The 20,214-nt window shown below is 38.7% G+C and overlaps 1 pseudogene; it reads left to right on the top strand.

The window, feature by feature from the left end:
* Positions 1-6,164: 6,164 nt before the first annotated feature.
* LOC113934085 overlaps positions 6,165-20,214 on the top strand; it is a 34,223-nt pseudogene continuing 20,173 nt past the window's right edge.

Below are 20,214 nucleotides of genomic sequence, written 5' to 3'. Positions count from 1 at the left end.
TCTTAGATTCCTAGAAGAGTTGGAATAAATCACAGGAATTCTGGCTCCCTGCGGGACAGTGGTGCTAACTAGAAACAGAAGGCAGCAGGTTGAGTCAGACCATCAAACTGCAGCATTGCCTAGGACTGGCCTTATCCCTTTCCTATTACTCACCTGGGATCTTATCTTCCCCCCATGCTAAGCCTCCTACAAGTGCCCTAAAGGTTCTTGTCACCCAATTCCATGTGTGTCTATGTGGGGAGGGGGGATGTTCCCCATGCCACCACATAGTTCTCCCACCCCAGCTGGGTATCCTATAATTCAACTCACTTCTGACACCCTCTACCAGGAGATAGTGTCATATCCCACGGTATGGGGTAAGGTCTCAGGCCTATAAGACTGCCCCCCACTTCAGACATCAATGGCAAGTCAAGATTACCTGTGTTTCTTACCCACTGGCTATAAATGAGAGGTTCTCACAAGCCCCTCCTTGGATTCAATTCATTTGCTAGAGCGCCTCACAGAACTCAGGAAACCCATTTGTTCACTAGATTACTGGTGTATTATAAAGCATATTAAAGGATATGAATCAACAGTCAGATGAAGAGATACAGAGGGCAAGGTCCTGAACAAAAAAGTTACTGCCCTAGTGGCGTTTGGGGACCCACATGGTGTCACATGGAAGCATTCTGGTTGCCTAACCTACAAGCTCTCCAAACCCTACTCTTTTGGGTTTTTATGGAGGCTTCATTATTTAGGTATGATTGATTAAGTCATGAGCCATTGGTGACTGATTTCAATTTCCGGCTCTTCTCCTCTCTCCAGAGGTCCGGAAGTGGAACTCAAAGTTCCAACCTTCTAATCATTGAGTCAGTTCTCCTAGCAACCACCCCTTCCCCATCCTTAGGTGCTTTCCCAAAGTCTCCTCATTAATAGAAAATCAGGTGTGGATGAAAGGAGCTTGTTATGAATATTAAGACACCTTTATTGCCTTTATCACTTAGGAAATTCCAAGGGTTTTAGGACTCTGCCAGAAACAGGGATAAAAACCAAATATATATTTCTTATTGTAAAACACAGTATCACGTGCCCCATGCCTATACTCCCTGCTCCCCATCCTCTGGCCCAGGCTGGCTATTGCAATCCCTTAGGCTCTTCCCAGATGCTGAATAAACCATAGGTGTGACTAGGGCCAAAGGCCTAATGTGTTGACATACATCATGTCATTTAATAACGTGGCTTTGCTCCATTATTCCTTCTAACCAAAACATCTGCCTCCATCCCTCCCTGAAGCCAAATTTTGTTTTTCAAGTTCAAACTTCACCTCTTCTCTAATGTCTTCCTAAGATTCTACCACCTATAGCAGTCTCCCCCTCTTCTGAATCGAAAGCACTTATTTCCTAAGATAATCATTTGGCAATTACCCATACCAACCTCACAATTACTTTCAATATTCAATTCCTTCTTGTGCAATTAGGCCATGAATCAGCAGTAGGGGCACAACCTATGCCTTTGTGGTATTAAACAGGGTTACTTTCTTCTAATAACACTTAGGATTTCATTGTTATTACCATTTCTCCACCTCTTACAGATCACCCAACTTTGCAAGCTTGTTATGGATAAAGAACATTATGCCCTGACCCATAAATATCTGTCCCTTCAGATGTTCAAGAACTCTGTAAAGATTTTAAAATTTCTACTTGGAGACAAAATCAAGACACAGAATGTTAAGTAACTTGTCCCAATCACATTGCTATGAAGTGACAGTGTTTGAATTATTGTGCTAGTTTATGCTGCTCTAGAACATATTCCCAGAATCTGACAGTGTTTAGATCCCCACAGCACTCTACATAGGAGGCAAAGGCATCTTTTTTTTTTTTCAAGAGAGATTGGGGTTAAGGAGTTGGAGGAAATAACAGATCAATATTGGTAGAGAAATCACAATGAATATATAATTTAGAACTAAGGTTCTTATCCTGTAATTGAACTTTTTGGGAATCAGTGAGTAAGCTTCAGGATGCTTGTGAACCATCTGAAATAGAAATGAAATGTACCAAAATATGTATATGTGTACATTTTTTTGGAGGGAGGGTCCATAGTGTTTTTTTAGATTTATTTATTTATTTGAGAGAGAGAGAGAGAGCAGGGGGAGGGCCAAAGGGAGGGGGAGAGAGAATCTCAAGCAGACCCTGCTGAGCACAGAGCCAGACACAGGGCTCAATCCCACAACCCTGAGATCATGACCTGAGCTGAAACCAAGAGTCAGACCCTCAACTGACTGAGCCATCCAAGCGCCCCAGGGTTCAAAGTTTTAATGAGATTATTAAAGTGAGTCTGTGCTAGTCATTAGGGCTGATCACATATCTTCTGGTTTTCTCTCTGCCAGGTCCATTGCGAACACCTCTCCACCTCTAGAAGTAGGTATAATCATGTGACTTTGGGCCATGAAATGTGAGAAGGAACTTATGGCGCTTCCAGACAGAAGCTTTAAGACACAGGGCTTACCACCTTCCTTTTCCCTCTGGTAGAGTAGTTGGTGATGGTTGAAATGGCAACAGCTACATTAGTTTGACTCCTGAGAGTCTACAATCTGCTGGTACCCCCTGCTAATTCAAAATGGATATGTAGTATGGGGGGGAGGGGAAGCATTAATGCCTTATTCCACAAAAATCTTAAACTTATTTGTTACTTTGGTATATTGCAATCTATCATCACTGAGACACACCTATAACCCCCCAAAGGTAAGGAGTCACTTGAATCTTAATGAATGAAGTCCTAACAAAAGATGATTTCCAGGAGTAATTTCTTCTTACACTGACGAAAGCAAGAGGTATAATATTGAATTCTATTTTGATATTTTAATTATCTCTGAGTAAAATCTTCCCCCTCAATGCTAGCATAATATGAATTACTGTTTCTTCTTTATAAGTCACAGAAGCTCATAAAAAAAAAAAAAAGCATACATAAGTGCCAGAAACTTCTAGAGAAGGAAGCGTGAGTATGAACAGGTCATAGAGGTGAAGAATTCTTCAAAGAAGTTGGACCATTTTCTCTGCTTGTCCTGATGGGAGCTCTTATCACCTTGTGCATGAAACATTCCAATAATCACTTTGTTGATTTCCTTGGCTCAAGACTAACTCTCCAATCATAACCCATTATGCGGCAATATTAATCTTCCTAAATTGCCATTTGCAGCCTGTCATTTTCTCGGTCATTATCAGGCCAAGTTTTCCAACTATCAAGAAGTACAAAGGTGTTGCCTTAACATCCAAGCCCATTCTAATATGGTGCCAACTAATATCTTAGCCATTGATTCAACACCCTGACTTCCCTCCATCTGTACACTCCATACCAACCAGACCAGTTGTGTTACGGTCCCCTGAACAAATTAGTCTATTTCCACCTCAATGCCTTTGATTACAGTGTTCCTCCTGCCTTTTCAGCAAAAAAGCTGAAAGAAATGCTTCTCAGGTACTCTGGCCTTCTTGAGAATACTGAAGCAGCCTTCCCAAGACTCTGAGCAGGATAGGGGCAGATATCTCCAGGCATAGAACATTGGGAACAGAACTAGAAAGCCAAGAAGACTCAAAAAGCTGACAGCAAGGCTACAAAGCTGAGGGAGATCGCCCATAGTTCAAAACTCAACTAGTTCATCTGTACGGTAAAGAGATTCCTGGAATCTCACCAGTGTTCAGACTCCAGTCCCTACTGAAGAGAAAGTCCTAAATATTTGAAGCCAGTAGAGAATTGAATCAAGCTAAAGCTGCCACAAAGCCCAGACCCAAGTAAATTATAAATTAGTACTCTCTTCATAGCAGCCTGAAAGAAAAAAAGAGTGTGTCTTTTTTTTAAAGATTTTATTTATTTATTTGAGAGAGAGAGAGCACATGAGAGGGTGGGAGGGTCAGAGGGAGAAGCAGACTCCCTGCTGAGCAGGGAGCCCGATGCGGGACTCCATCCCGGGACTCCAGGATCATGACCTGAGCCGAAGGCAGTCACTTAACCAACTGAGCCACCCAGGCGCCTAAAAGAGTGTGTCTTTTTATTGGAGTAAATGTTCTTTATCTCAATCTCAATCTTTATCTCGAACTGCTTAATAAAATAGCTGGTATACAATAAGAAATTACAGATTACATTAAGGAGAAAGAAACACTCAGATGATGGAATCATCAGACAAGGACTTTAAAACAAATACGATACATATGTTAAGACATCTATTGGTCAATCTGGACAATACACATGAGCTTATGAAGGATTTCAGCAGGTTAATGGAAATTATAAAAAATAAACAAAAGGAAATGCTGGACGTAAAGATTATACCAGAAATGAAGAATTCACTTAACAAGCTTAACAGCAGATTGAACACTGCAGAGGAAAGGAATTATAACTTGAAAACAGAAAACTATACAAAGAAACTATACAAAAGGAAACATGAAGGTAAATAATAATGGGAAAAACTGGAAGAGAGCATCTGAGATTTGAGGAGCAATACGAAACAGTCTAATATACATGCTATTGGAATCCCAGAAAGAGAAGAAGAGAGAAAATGGCAATAAAAGAAATATTTAAAGAGATAAAGATCAAGGATTTTCTAAAATTGATCAAACACATCAACATCAAGCAGAATAAATACAAGATCAGCAAACCTCAAGCAAGATTTTAAAAAATAAAAATAACTAGGCATATCATAGTCAAAGATGAAAACAAACTTCAAAGCAGTCAGAGAAAAATGACATGTTAGACACAGGTGGGCAATGTTACAAATGATCCCTGACTTTTCTCATCAGAAAAAAGGGGTGGCAAGACAATGAAATGATATCTCTAAAGTACTGAAGGAAAAAACTATCCACCTAGAATTCTATAACCCACAGGAATATCCCTCAAAAACTGCAGTAAAATAAAGACAGGTTCACGTAAATAGCTAAAAGAAGTCATTGCAAATACTGCACTAGAAGAAATTCCAAAGGCTGGAGACAAATGACACTGGATAGAAACCTGGAATCTGCAAGAAGAAACTAAGAGCATAAGAAAAAGTAGATACCTGGGTAAATATAAAAGAGTTTCATCTTTAATATTTTTAAATTTCTTTAAATACTACTGATTATTTGAAGCAAAAATCATAATATCTTATTAGTTTAAAAACCAACCAGCCCTGGGCACCTGGGTGGCTCAGTCGTTAAGCGTCTGTCTTCGGCTCAGGTCATGATCCCAGAGTCCTGGGATCGAGTCCCATCATCAACAATTGCTAACAGAGCAAAAGAGAAATAACCAAGCACTCTATGAATTTATATATACACACACACACATATATATACATACACACACACACACACACACACACACACACACATATACATACATACACTCACTACTATCTATGGAAGTATTGTTGCCAAAAATAATTCAACCCAAATCTGATCCATCCTCCAGAATTTTTTTTAAAGATTTTATTTATTTATTTGACAGAGAGATACACAGTGAGAGAAGGAACACAAGCAGGGGGAGTGGGAGAGGGAGAAGCAGGCTTCCTGCGGAGCAGGGAGCCCAGCGCAGGGCTCCATCCCAGGACCCTGGGATCATGACCTGAGCCGAAGGCAGACGCTTGACGACTGATCCACCCAGGTGCCCCAAAATCCTCTAGAATTGACAGACTCTAGATTTAACTACCAAATTACAGAAAATACAGAAGACTGAATATTCTCCAAGAGGCATCATATGTGAATATATGTGGCCACTTACTAAAAAATTCTTCATCAGAAAGAGAGGTACATTTTTCATTTTTATAACCTACCTGAAAATACTGAATGCATTGAATGCTTATCATGTGCAACTAAATGCTTTGAAAGCCTATCATGTGAATTTCCTGAAAAATGGAACAAATATCTTCTCAGTGCCTAATTATAGCGTGATGAATCTACTAAAAAAAAAAACACCTCCAATTAAAAAAAGGTCATGCCAGCCTTCACATGGCACTCACCTGAACCTACCAGAAAGATGTTACTTAAGCATGCACGAGCTCAAAAAAATAAAATAGCCATTCTTGATCCCACCAGCCAGCCCTACTCAGCCTCAAATGCCATCTCACTTCCCAATTGGAATGCTAATGAACAGAACACATTATAGAGTCTTCTTCTATCTAATAATGAAGTGCCATAATTGAGAACTTATGCCTCAAGATCCATCACATGTCCTTTGTAGTATTGTGAGCACCCTTGCATAAATATCAAGACCCTGAAAATAAATAGTGTTGACTACATTGTGACTTGGCTGAGAATGTATCATTCCAGGTGATTTGTTGCATATCTTAGTCTTATGTCTCAACTCTCTACTATAACTGGGGGTGGGGGTGGGAATGGAGATCATTTTCTCAAAGAAAAATAAAAATGAAGTGCAAGCCACTAATACGTGAGCTATAGAGACATGTAAACATATTTCAAAGAGAAGCTCACAACAGCTGCAGCTTCCTTAACCACACTGGCTGATCGACTCCAATTCATCCACCATAACTGATTTAATATGAGAGTATAATTAGTACTGTTGATCACTATCTGGTGCCAGATATCCCAAATGCCCCACCTTTGTGCTAATTAATCTTGAAAACTTTCCAAGCTTTCCTCTGCTCTGCCTGCCTCTGTTCCCTGCATCAGCACTCACAGAGCATTCTACTCAAACTGGGCAACAAGAACGGCATCACTTGGTCTTGCACACAGTTGGTACTCAGTAAACGTTTGTTTATTGAAATCACTGTTCCTTCATCACAGTAATTTTCATTAGAATGGAAAACCCAGAATCAAGATTTAGGCTTGGGTTGGTTTAACTAGCATTGATTTGAAGGCCTTGGAAACTGATGTGTTCAAGTTGTTACTAAAAAGCCAGCTTTAGAAAAACCCAAGGAGTCATCACTGGGGTAATTTGGTGGGAATACTCTGCATTGAGACCTTGAAAGCTGACGGGTTATACCATTAGGGTGTGTTTATATGTCACTGACCTAAATAAAATCTAACAGAAGTAGCCAGTGATGCTATTAAAAATCAGGCCAAATGACTGGAGACACTGCATAATCTCTAATTTTTTATGTGAACATAATTTTCATTAAAACATCTGCAAAATAACTAAGTACATTTGATAAATGATAGGACATACATCATCTTCAACGAAGATATGGTTAACAATCTTGACATCCTGTGATCCCTTCCTCATTCTGCCCTGTGTGCCTGAAAAGTCCTACAACCTCATAAATTCAGCATTATTTTTCCATTCCAAGCCATCCCCTACACATATAGTGAGCTTTTTCCAGGAGCCACCACTGCAAACAGTCATTTAATGTTCTCTTAGGGAACGAGGTGTTGTATGGAAGTGTTGAATCACTATATTGTACATCTGAAACTGATATTATATTGTATGCTAACCAACTGGAATTTGAATAAAAACTTAAGAAAAAAGAACAATAAAGTTCTTTTAGAGTGGTAAAGGTGGAAGGTAGAGGATAATACCAAGAATGGTCCCAAGAACTGGAAGAAGCAAAGTCAAAATATCCAGTTTGGACAATTATAGGTCAGCACCAATTGTGGTGAGCTCTGTGGCTCTTGCTCACACTTCCTAATGGAAAGTGCACACCGCTGCTTGGGGGAACTACACTTTCAATTTGAGAAACAACAGCCTTATAATTCAGGTTCCTTAATAACACTTCTTGAAAAGGGAGAGAAAAGGAACAGCCAAAGATTGGGGTTTTACGGCATTTTAAGTTTGCAGCACTAACTTCTCTTGAAAAGACAGTGATTGTGAGTGCTAAAATGAGTCTAGTGAATTACACAAAATCCTGGTGCAAAGTGATGTACCTCCGTCACGCACAAAAAAATGAAGCACTTTTTCTCTCCATCTCAACATGCTTGTCTTAGCTGTGCCTAGCAGCATCTGCAGGAATGGTCTTGGAGTTCAGCACAGTGGCAAGGAAGATGAATGCCCCAGCAGGATCATCATCTTACATTTTCATTAAGCTTTACTCTCTTCAGAGGACTTCTGAAGAGCTACTCTCTTCAGAGCTCTCTCAGGCACCTCTCTGCTTAGTTCTTCTTTGAATCCACTTTCTCCTTCCCTCCCTTGCTGTGGGCATACCCCAAACCTCAGTCTCATCCACCCCAAATCTTCTCTCTCCATATTTTTCCCAGAGTGCACTGCTGCAGCCTCAGAACTCTTAACTAGTACCTTAACTAGTTACCTCCCCGTTCTATATTGCACTGTTAAAAATTTGCTACAAGGCTAGATCTTATGTCAAGTAAATAAATAATAATAATAATAAGAGGGCAGGAGAAAACTTTTGGATTTGATGACTATGTTGATGGCATAGATTGTGGTGATGGTTTCATGGGTGTATAATTATCTCCAAACTCACTAAGTTGTATACATTGATTACATAGAGCTTTTTTTATATTAAAAAAAATTTTTGGAGAACTTATCACTAAAAAAATAATCATCATACTCTCAAAATTATTTGTTTATACTTTATTTCTAAACTAGTCTTTAAATAAAAATTTTTTTTTAAGTTGGCGGGGGATGCCTAACTGGCTCAGTCTGAAGAGCATGTGGCTCTTGATCTTGGGCCATGAGTTCAAGCCCCACGTTTGGTGGAGAGATTACTTAAAATAAATAAATAAGGAAAGAGCCAAGATGTCCATCGACAGATGACAGATAAAGAAGATGTGGTATATATACACAATGGAATATTATGCAGCCATCAAAAGGAATGAGATCTTGCCATTTGCAACGACGTGGATGGAACTGGAGGGTGTTATGCTGAGTGAAATAAGTCAATCAGAGAAAGACATGTATCATATGACCTCACTGATATGAGGAATTCTTAATCTCAGGAAACAAACTGAGGGTTGCCGGAGTGGTGGGGGGTGGGAGGGATGGGGTGGCTGGGTGATAGACATTGGGGAGGGTATGTGCTATGGTGAGCGCTGTGAATTGTGCAAGACTGTTGAATCACAGATCTGTACCTCTGAAACAAATAATGCAATATATGTTAAGAAAAAAAAAAGAAGAAGAAGATAGCAGGAGGGGAAGAATGAAGGGGAGTAAATTGGAGGGGGAGACGAACCATGAGAGACGATGGACTCTGAAAAACAAACTGAGGGTTCTAGAGGGGAGGGGGGTGGGGGGATGGGTTAGCCTGGTGATGGGTATTAAAGAGGGCACGTTCTATGTGGAGCACTGGGTGTTATGCACAAACAATGAATCATGGAACACTACATCCAAAACAATGATGTAATGTATGGTGATTAACATAACAAAAAATTTTTTAAAAAGAAATAAAATTTTAAAAATAAACTAGCCTTGAAAACTAAGATTTAATTTTTCATTTGTAATATAAAAAGAATGCCCCTATATTTAAGGAAATATAGAAACTATAATACCTAAACATAGAGAAAAATATAGTGCCCAAAGACAATAACTATAAATCATTGGTTGTATTTTCTTTCTAGAATTTCCTATATGTATTTTAATGCAGTTGCATATATATAATGCAATTCATATATATATGAATGTACCATTTGGATTCTACTTTAAAATTTTTATAAAATAAACATATTTTCATGTTAGTACAAAAAAAGAACTTTAGCTCTAACCCCTATGATAATAATTCTCTCATCTTTAACTCCCAAATCAGAATATTTACTAAATATTTACAAGAGAATATATTTTTGAGTTTAAAAGTGATGGGAGGGCACACCTGGGTGGCTCAGTCAATCTGCCTTTGGCTCAGGTCATGAGCCCAGAGTTCTGGGATTGAGCCCCGTGTCCAGCTCCCTGCTCAGCAGGGAATCTGCTTCCCCCCCTCCCTTTGCCCCTCCCCCCCACTCATGCTCACTCTCTCAAATAAATAAAATCTTAAATATATAAATAAATAAAAGTGATGGAAGAAATCATTTAAAAATTCAGGTATGTTTGTGCAAAAATTTGTAATGTCTACACTCACAAAAGTAAACAAAAATTAAAAAGCAAACACTTAACCAAAAATATACTGCCTTAAGTACAACAAATTAACATATACAAATATAATATATAATATAAATATTATGATATATAATAGATAAATCACAAAAGAAGAAATGCAGATTTCATACATATATGGGAGAAAAAAACACTTGAAGAAATGCAAATTTAAGCAGAAAAATAGCCATAATGTGGATAATTCGTGCACCAAAATGCTCACATTGTGTTATCATCATAATATCAAATTGGAAGCCAACCTAGATGTCCAACACTAGGGTAATGGCTAGCTAATTATGGTACAATATATAGTAGGATCCATGGTGGGCTTTAGGTGATCTTCACATATTTCATAAAAATAATACTTTTTCCCAAATAGTGAAGAGTTAAGCCTCCTTGAAGAGGCTTCTGGGTAAATATGAAGGACTGGATACATGCATTATATCTGCTTGTTTCTAAAACTCCACAGGAAAGGTGACAAGGGACAAAGAGAACCAGAGAAGGGACAATAGTGGACATGATAATTCAATAAAATTTCAGGGGGTAAAAAACAGATGGAGAAGTCAAAAATGACTTGGCAGAGCTGAAGGAAGCTGAAACCCAAGTGCCTGTGAAGGAGAAACCAATGAGAAAATGCTGATTCACCCCCCCACAGAACCCCTGAAAGAAATCAGAAATCAGCAATTTCAGCTACAGTGTGGGAGAAGCAAGTGAAAAAAAACTGGTGGAAAAATCTTGTGGGGAATAGTTAGTCCCAGGTCCCTCCTTCTAGTTGAGCGGTCAGACAACTTTTACCTCCCCCGCAAAGAGATAGGAGATTTATTCTCTGCAGCATAGAAACAGAGATTTTGTACTTAAAGACACAGGCATGGCAGAGAGTTGTGATGATGATGTCTCAGACTAAAAATGGGCATTAAGGGAAAGCCTGCACCCTGAGACCAAGCTCCCTTCCCCAGTCCAAGAGTGCCAGCAACCAGCCTTACCTCTTCCAAACCCTGGACTCCAGGACCTTTCTCTGGAAGCCTGAATGGTCACAAAGAGTAGCTCCATAGACTCATGCATTTGGGGACCCCTCAACAGATCCAGCTTAGTCCTGATCATCCCATAATCAAGCACACCAGTTAACAGGCCTCCCCTACCTGCACACAGATTCCAGTCAGCATTTTAGTGCGTTACTCTTTAACAACATGCACAGCTACAGACTAGAAATGTCAGGCAAGTCTTCCCTCCAAAACAGGCAGATCAAAACAATCAAATAGGAAAAAGTAGCTTGGAGGAAACAGAGACAATGCAGGAAACAAGAAAACTATAAAACTAACACTTAGAGGAATGGGAAGACATAGCACCCATCAAGTAAGAACAAAAGAAATTATCCGAAAAACAAGAAAGAGCTATAAGTAATTAAAATATGATGGTCAAAACTGACTAATGAAACTATCAGAACCTTGTCTGAACCATACATGGTTCTTATACGAAACTTCTATGTAGATTCCATTTGAACAGAAAGAGGCTTACTGATAAAAGTAAATGTTTAATATTCTGCTCTATACAACACATTATTTTCAGGCATTTTAAAATCATAGTCAATAGGGTTCTTCATAACACAGAAAAATGCTTATGATATACCACTGAATATGAAAAGCAGAAAAATTTATATTAAATATTACAGGGGTATGCTCAGATATTAGAGGTATATACAGGTCTATACAGCTATATATTACAATATATTTTCACCTGTATATATGTGCCCATTGCTGTGTGCATGTGCTGACCTCTTCCTAGACTACTAGCATTTCTACTTCTCACTCTCTCCATCCTCCACCGAAACGAATTTATCTCCAGGGCAGGAAAGATTTTGTTACTTCAATATGGAAGCATACACGATCCAATTTCCAGAAAAATTTATACAGAAAAAAATGTACCTTCTGCTGATAATCTGAATGTACCTTAGAAGTATGAGGGTAGTTTTGGTAGAAAATTAATATTAAAATCAAACAAAACAGCACAATAAGGCATAAAAGGAAAACATTCAGAACCTAAGTTTCTAGGTAGGTCTGGATGGATAGTTTACCTCATAGGAGAGCTCCCTGGGGCCTTGCTCATGTCTATCACTCCTGTTTTATAGGCAATTGTTACAGGTTTGGTGATCTAATTTTCAAGTGCAAGCAAATTAGCAGCAACTAACAGATGAAAACCTGAGGCATCGAGAAAAAAACAGAACTCTGTGTATAAAGTTAGAAAAGTATGAAATACATTTTTTAATTTCTATCCAAAATTATCAAAATTTTAAAAAACATTTCCAAATAACCCATATATCTGCCAATGGGTTGAATGATGAATGGAAGGAAATGGATGAATCAACCATGACACATCCACACAATGGAGTACTATGCAACCATGAGGGTGGTGTGAGAAAGACCTCTATATACTAACATGGGGTGACATTTAGGATATTTTATTAAGTGAAAAGAACAAATTGTGAAACAGGATATATAGTATGCTATGCTCTGTGAGAAAAAAACAGGAGGACAAAAATTAATAGGAACAATAAACCAGAAACTAATTTTTAAAAATGGTCATCCATAGGGACAGAGGAGAAATCAGGTAGAGGGGATAAAGATGGAAGTAAGACTTCTCTGACTTTACATCTTTATATAATTTTGATTTTTTTTGCTCCTGTAAATGTTTTCTATAATTCAAAAAATAAAATTAATCAAAAAGGGAAAGAAACTAAATATTCAATTTAAAACAACACAAAACAAACTTAAATATTTATCAAATTTTTAACATAACCATGCGAGGACAAAATTATTTCGAGTGTTTTTTAAGCTTAGCACATGGCTATCCAATCATTAGATATGTTATAAAGATAAAAGAACCACAAAGAAATCTTTTATCTTCACTTAGTTTTTTGAACTAGTAATATTGGTGCTATTGTTTTAAACAATTGTAGGGTAAAGCAAATAAGTAAACTGTTAGTGTTATTAAGAACTAAGATTGTTAATTAAGAAAGAAGAGGTATCTATGTAAAATCAAAGGTAAGAAATAATGTATAATGTTGAATTTGAGTTAGAAATACCATTATTATTTACAGTTCATAAGCCTTCCTCTCAGGCCTTGATATCTGAGGAACACAGGTTAAGAACAAGCCTATAAGTAAACAATCAGACAAATCCAGAATGTGGGACATTCTAAATAACAGGCCTGGTCTGTTTAAAAAAAGGGGGGGGGGCATCTGAGTGGCTCAGTCATTAAGCGTCTGCCTTCAGCTCAGGTCGTGATCCCAGGGTCCTGGGATAGAGTCCCACGTAGGGCTCCCTGCTCGGCGGGAGGCCTGCTTCTCCCTCTCCCACTCCTCCTGCTTGTGTTCCCTCTCTTGCTCTCTCTCTCTAATAAATAAATAAAAATCTTTAAAATAAAAAAAAAATCACTGTCTTAAGTAGAGGTGAGTGAACAAACAAAACAACCAAAAACATCTGAACCTTGATTGGATCCAGTTAAACAAAATCAACTACAAAAGATATATGGGGATGGGGCGCCTAACTAGCTCAGTCCTCGGAGCGGGTGAGTCTTGATCTCCGGGTGGTGAGCTCTAGTCCCATGTTGGGGGTGGTGATTACTTAAAATAATTAAATAATAAATAAAATGATATACGGGTGATAACTAGGAAATTTTGACTAGGGACTCGATATTAGATAATACTGAAATTATTGCTCATATTCTTAGGTGTGATTATGGTTTAGTAGTTAGAAGAATGTTTTCATTCTAAAGAGTTGTATGCTGAATATTAGGGCTCATGTGTCATAATGTCTGTAACCAACTTCCATATATATATTATCTACACACACATATTTGTACATTAAGGAAAATTATAATGTTACTAACTATTGAATCTATCTCATGTTAATAATGGTTGAATCTAGGTGATAGGTACGGCATATGATGCTTATGTGTTGGTCTTTCAAGTATTCTGTATATTTGAAACTTTTCATTGACAATTTTGAAGAAAAGTGTTTATAGTTAAGAAGGTAAATAGTCGGGCTGGCCTCTGGCTCCTTCTTCCTCTGCATGTGGCTGGTGGCCACCGATCAGTTCAGTTCGTACAGTCCTCATTGCCTGCATCTCCTTCAGGCTCTCCTCATGTCACTGGAGCCACCAGGCTGAGACCAATCCTGTGGCATCTTCCATATCCAACCGGGATTGTGGCCAACCTGGGGTGTGGCCCCGGGGGGAACTTGGTGACCATACTGGACATTGTGGAATAATTCATCCAAATGTTACCATATTCATTGGAAATAGTGTGATAGCTCATCTTCCCAGATTATTTGAGGAAGCAGAGAAAAAAGGAAAAGGTCTGGAAGGCTGGGAAGAAAGGCTTATCCTATCTGACAGTGCTCATATCGTATTCAGTTTTCATCAAGCACCTGATGGTCTCCAGGAGCAACATAGACAAGAACAGGCAGGAAAAAATTGGGGTACCACAAAAGGTATTGGCCCAGTTTTTTCTTCCAAAGCTACTGGGAGTGGACTGCAGATGTGTGATCTTGTTTCTGACTTTGATGGCTTCTCTGAAAGGTTCAAAGTTCTGACTAACTAATACAAATCATATGTCCCACTTTGGAAATTGACATTGAAAGTGAATTACAAAAACTCAAGGGCTATATGGAAAGGATTAAACCAATGGTGAGAGACGGGGTTTACTTCCTCTCTGAGGCCCTAGATGGAGCACCACAGAAAATCTTGGTAGAAAGTGCCAATGCAGCACTACTAGATATTAATTTTGGAACTTACCCTTTTGTAACATCTTCAAACTGTCCAGTTGGAGGTGTCTGTACCTGGTTGGGTATACCCCCTCAAAATGTTGGAGAAGTGATGGGATCGTAAAAGCTTACACAAATCAAGTTGGCTTTGGTGCCTTCCCTACAGAGTAAGACAATGAAATTGGAGAATTATTACAAACAAGAGGTGGAGAGTTTGGGATAACCACTGGCAGGAAAAGAAGGTGTGGTGGCTGGACCACATTTTGCTCAAATATGCTCATATGATTAATGGATTTCCTGCGTTGGCACTTGCCAAATTGGATATTTTGGACATGTTTATGGAAATCAAAGTTGGAGTTGCTCGCAAGTTAGATGGTGAAATTTCCCAGCAAACCAAGAAGACTTAAATAAAGTTGAAGTTCAAAATAAGACTCTCCCAGGTTGGAACACAGATATAACAAATGCAAGGACATTTAAAAAACTACCTGTTAATGCAAAAAATTACATTTGATTTATTGAAGAAGAGCTTCAAATTCCAGCTAAATGGATCAGTGTAGGTAAATCCAGAGAGTCTATGATTCAATTCTTTGAAGGATTTCCCGTGACACAAGAAACATTCCTTGAGGTAGGGGGAGAGGACTTTTGTAAATATTTCATTTATGATCTGCAAATTTCAAGAATAAGACACTGAAGTGAGTTTTAAGCCCTACAAGAGTTTCCAGTCATTTAAGACAGCTGGCTAGTGTGGAGAGAAACTTCAGCATGTTCCAATGTCAGCCACCTTTGCTGGCAGAATCCCCAAGTCATGTGTTGCTCCCGCTGCTCATGGTGCCATGTTTTCTCTCAGTGTTTAGAGATAGTATGACCCATGTTGTTTGAAATCTAAAATAGAGTTCCTTTCAGTGTAGTTTTTCTTCAACATTGTCATTGTGTGTTCTTAGGTTTTACCTCTATTAAATGGTAAGGACAATTAACACAAAAGTTTTGCACAAATATTTTTTACATTCTGGTCATTCAATTTGTCATTTTGATCTTTGCTGTTAGAAAAAAATGATGAAAAGAAAGGTTCTGGAAACTTTTGTAATGCTATAAATTCTGTTTAACCTATAAACTGTTTATTTTCTGCTGAGACCATAGCAAATTTGAGCTTTGGCAGGGAAGGGGGCTTATATTCATGTATCCTTTAATTTGTACAGATCACAAAACTTATTTCTCTGTGTAAGTTATTTAAAAAATTTAACATTTAATTAAATGTTCAGAGAAAGGTAATTCCCTAAAACAGCAATCTTAATGTTAAAAAAAATTAGTTATTAAAAGATCATTGTGATGAGTGGTGGATATTTTTCTTTAATTTCAGACATTAACCCTGAAATGTATAGCTGCCCTTTTTAATTTACCATTATTTCTAAGTCCAGTCATTGATTTTTCAACATTTTGCCTGCTGGTATGCCTACAAAATCATCTTTAATGTCGAAATGAACCCAAATTGTTGGTCATAATTTTGATCATACCTTTGTTTTTTTCTTTCTTGGAAAAAAAGAGGTGTTGTTTTGACAATTAGGCTTAACATACTGCATTGTAGGTTATCTTTCAATGAATTATTTTAAATGCTTAAATTAGGTGCCACTTTATTTTATTATACAATCAATAGCTGATTAAAAAGGACCACATATTTCTAGTAAAATTAATAATAATAATAAGGTAAATACTCAGCTACATATTACTAAAAGTAGCTATTAAATTAAATTTATTAATTATGTATTATATTAAAGTAGCTATTCAGAACTATTCATTCCTCAAAAGTTATAATTTTACTATAGAATTCAGTAAACCAACCACTATATATAACAGTGAAAGACTGTAAGAGAGTCTTTCAGAAGGAAAAATGAGTACAAACGAAGCCAGTTCGTATGTTGGAGCAAGATGGGTGAGTGAGCAGGAGGAGGAGAGAGCATATAATTCTAAAATATACATCTGGAAGAAGGTGCTCAGATTTTTTTTTCTAATTATCCCTGTGTTTAAAAAATAAAAGTTTCATTTACACTTAAGCCTGAAGATTTCAGCTTGTTTAACTGCAGTTAAGATGAGTAAATTTCATAGAAGAGAAACTGGTTATATAAAAACATCTATGGAAATACGCTGTGAGCTCGCACATTGATGGCCGAATGGCAGTTCAAACTAATTCTGGTTCCATTTCCTAGAAAAATGGCACCATCTGCTGGCTGGGCAAAGGCAGACCTGTTTCTTTCCTAGGTCAGTGAAAATCAGTTCCATACTGCAAAACTTTCAGGATTCATCTTGGGGAAGAGATCAGAGTACATTCAAGGTTGTTTATCACTTGGGCAGAAGAGACAGATAAACTCTCTCATTTTAATGCCTTAAAATTTTATATGAGCTGCTCGGAAGGCTTCTTCTTGTTTTTTAACAGAGAATGACAATGTTAACCAAGCTTTCAAGGGTAACATGACCAGAGTATATCACTCTTTTACCAGCTCACCCCCGCACCCCCCATCATTTGCTGAACAATATTCTAACATCTCTGATCTCAGATTTGCTTTGCTTTTATACAAACATCCAATAATTTGGTGATAAGTTCAACAGAATGATATATTGTTTATGTCCCCAAGGAGGAGACAACCAACATTTCAAATCTTCAAGTGGCCTCAATACAGCCACAGATTTAAGAGGGTGAGGTGCCCAGAACAGACACAGACACTCTGGACAAATGAAAACGTGTGCATTCCTCTCTGGTTTCTTAACCTGGTGGGCTATACAAAACCCAAGAAGTTAAAACTGGCTTCTTTTTTTTGGCATCCTGCCCTGGGTTCTCTCCTGACTTTCCCTGAGTGGCAGCACAGTCCCCAATGAAAGAAATCACTTCAACCCTGTTATGGGCTGAACTGTGTCCTCCAAAATCCATATGTTGTAGTCTCCTCCCAAGAATCTCCAACTGACTGTATTTGGAGATACGGTCTTTAAAGAGGTAATTAAGGTGAAATGAGTTCATTTGGCATAGGCCCAAATCTAATGAGACTAGTGTCCTTAAAAGAAGAGCAGGTTAGGACACACTCACACAGAAGGAAAACCACGTGAAGATGGTGGGGGGAAGACGGTCATCTGCAAGCCAAGGCGAGAGGCCTCAGGAGAAACAAACCCTGCTGACACCTTGATCTCAGACACCTGTAGCCTCCAGAATTGTGAAAAAAGAAATTTCTGTTGTTTTGGCCACCCCGTCTGTGGTGCTTTTTTATGGGAGCCCCAGCAAAAATACCAATCCCATGTTTATACAGCAGCTGAGAGAAAGGAAAGCAAGAGAAGTAACAGGAAGTGAAGCTAAAGCAGCTGCTTGTCGCAGAAAGGAGCTTTGGATGTCTTCCCCACTCCCACCCAAACTCCAACCACTATGGCTCGTGGTGAGTTTCTAAGGACCCCAGTATGTCTTTGCCCCACGTCAGAGCTCCTCTTCTGTGGAACGGAAATAAGATTGGGAAGCTTTGAGCTTCACCTGGAGATTAGAGAAGGGAGCCAGCAATTAAATTGTTATTGCCCTGTACATAAAAAGTAGCGAAAAATGTGTTGCTGAACAACAGGTAGGCTGTGAACAGGGACAGGGAACCTCTTTCCTTCTAAGTTAATTGCGGCCCATTCCTCTTCTCTAATTGCAAAAGTAAAACATTTTTATTGTAGAAAATAGAAAAGATATAAGATACAAAGAAGAGAAGTCATCTGTAATCCTCATTCGGAGACAACTATTTACTGTTTTAATGTTTCATTCCGGCCATTTTTCTATGCATATGTGTAACCAAATTAGATGCACATACAGAGTTTTATATTTTGCTTTTTCCCCTCATCATATTGATAAAAATGTTCTCATTTCATTAAATCTTATTCTCTTCCCTATTTTCTTGGGACTTGTGTGAGCCTTAGTAGTGAGGCCAGTGACTCACTTCCAAGCAGGGGCTCCCAGCTCCACGTGACCACCACCAGCCCACCAGTGAAAATGGTCTACTCAGAGTCACTGAGGCAAGGGACGTTTGCTGACCAGCCCCCTCTTGCTTGTAGGTGACGCACAGTCCACTGGAGTCAACATGAGTGGCCACAGCAATGACAATGATCACACAAACACAGAGAAACCCCCTCTTTTTTTTTTTAAGGATTTTATTTATTTGAGAGAGAGAGCACGAACACAAGCCGGGGGGAGGAAGAGGGCGAGGGAGAAGCAGGCTTCCCACTGAGCAGGGAGCCCGATGTGGTGCTCGATCCCAGGACCCTGGGATCATGACCTGAGCCGAAGGCAGCCACTCAACCAAATGAGCCACCCAGGCGCCCCATAAGAAACCCCCTCTTTATTCAAGTAGCTGGTTAGAGATTTAAGTCATTAAACAGAGGCTCTGAGGCTCTCTATTTAACTCTCTTTTCTGATGACCTACTTTGCCTGAGTAAATTTTCACACTCCTTTAATGCAAATTCGTCCTACCTTTGACACCAGGCCAACATGGAACCAAGTTCACGTCTCTCTTTCAGCTCCCTTGGTCTCTGGAGAATCCACCTGTGCTTCTGTCTCAGCATTTATACCCATATCTCTGCCACAGGTGGAAACTCTCTTCTCTTGTCTTTTTTTCCATGTACCTTATCTATACAACTCATTTATATAACATAGAGACCAACACCAACCACACCTACACACACATACAAACGCACACACAACCATACACAGCTCACTTCCCTTCCCTTCTGAACTCACAGGAGCCTCAGGAGTTTCTCTCCCCCACTCCCCACTTCTAGGTACTCCACTGCAGTAAACTCAGTGAACTCTCACAGTAACGCTTATCTAAATTTTAAAAAATAAGAGAACACAGAGGCACAGAAGCAAAATGACTTACCCAAGGCTGCATAATTAATAAGGGGATGAACAAGAATTTGAACTCAGGCTTTCTTGCTCCAGAGTTTGTGTGCTTAATGGCTATATTTTGTTACTAACAATGATTAACATTTCTTGAGGATGCACTCTACGACAGATGTTGTGCTAAGCCAAATCTTGGAACAACCCTAGGAGGTAAGTATTAGTATGAGCTCCATTTTATAGCTGAGAAAACTGGATGTATTACAGTCACTACACCATACCTAGTCAATCATTGGCTTTATCGGCTATGTGATAGGGGGAATTTTTGTTTTGTTTTCATTTTTTGAAACTTATTTCTAAATATTTGTTTTTATCTACAATAACATTCACTTTTTTGGATGTAATGTCCTGTTGATGATTGCACAGAGGCAGGTTCAAGATACAGAATAGTTCTGTCACCCCTAAATTTCCCTTGTGTTACTCCTTTGTAATCAAACATTCCCCAGTCCCATCCTCTGGCAACCCATGATCTGCTTTCTGGCCCTGTCGTTTTGTCCTAAAACAGCCCAGCCAGCTCTACATCACACCCTTCTCTGCATTTTAATGTGATTATGTTTATAGACTTCATAATATTGAACT

The sequence above is a fragment of the Zalophus californianus genome, chromosome 13, assembly GCF_009762305.2.
Source record: "Zalophus californianus isolate mZalCal1 chromosome 13, mZalCal1.pri.v2, whole genome shotgun sequence".
NCBI lineage: Eukaryota > Metazoa > Chordata > Mammalia > Carnivora > Otariidae > Zalophus > Zalophus californianus.
This window is presented reverse-complemented; position numbering and strand designations above follow the sequence as displayed.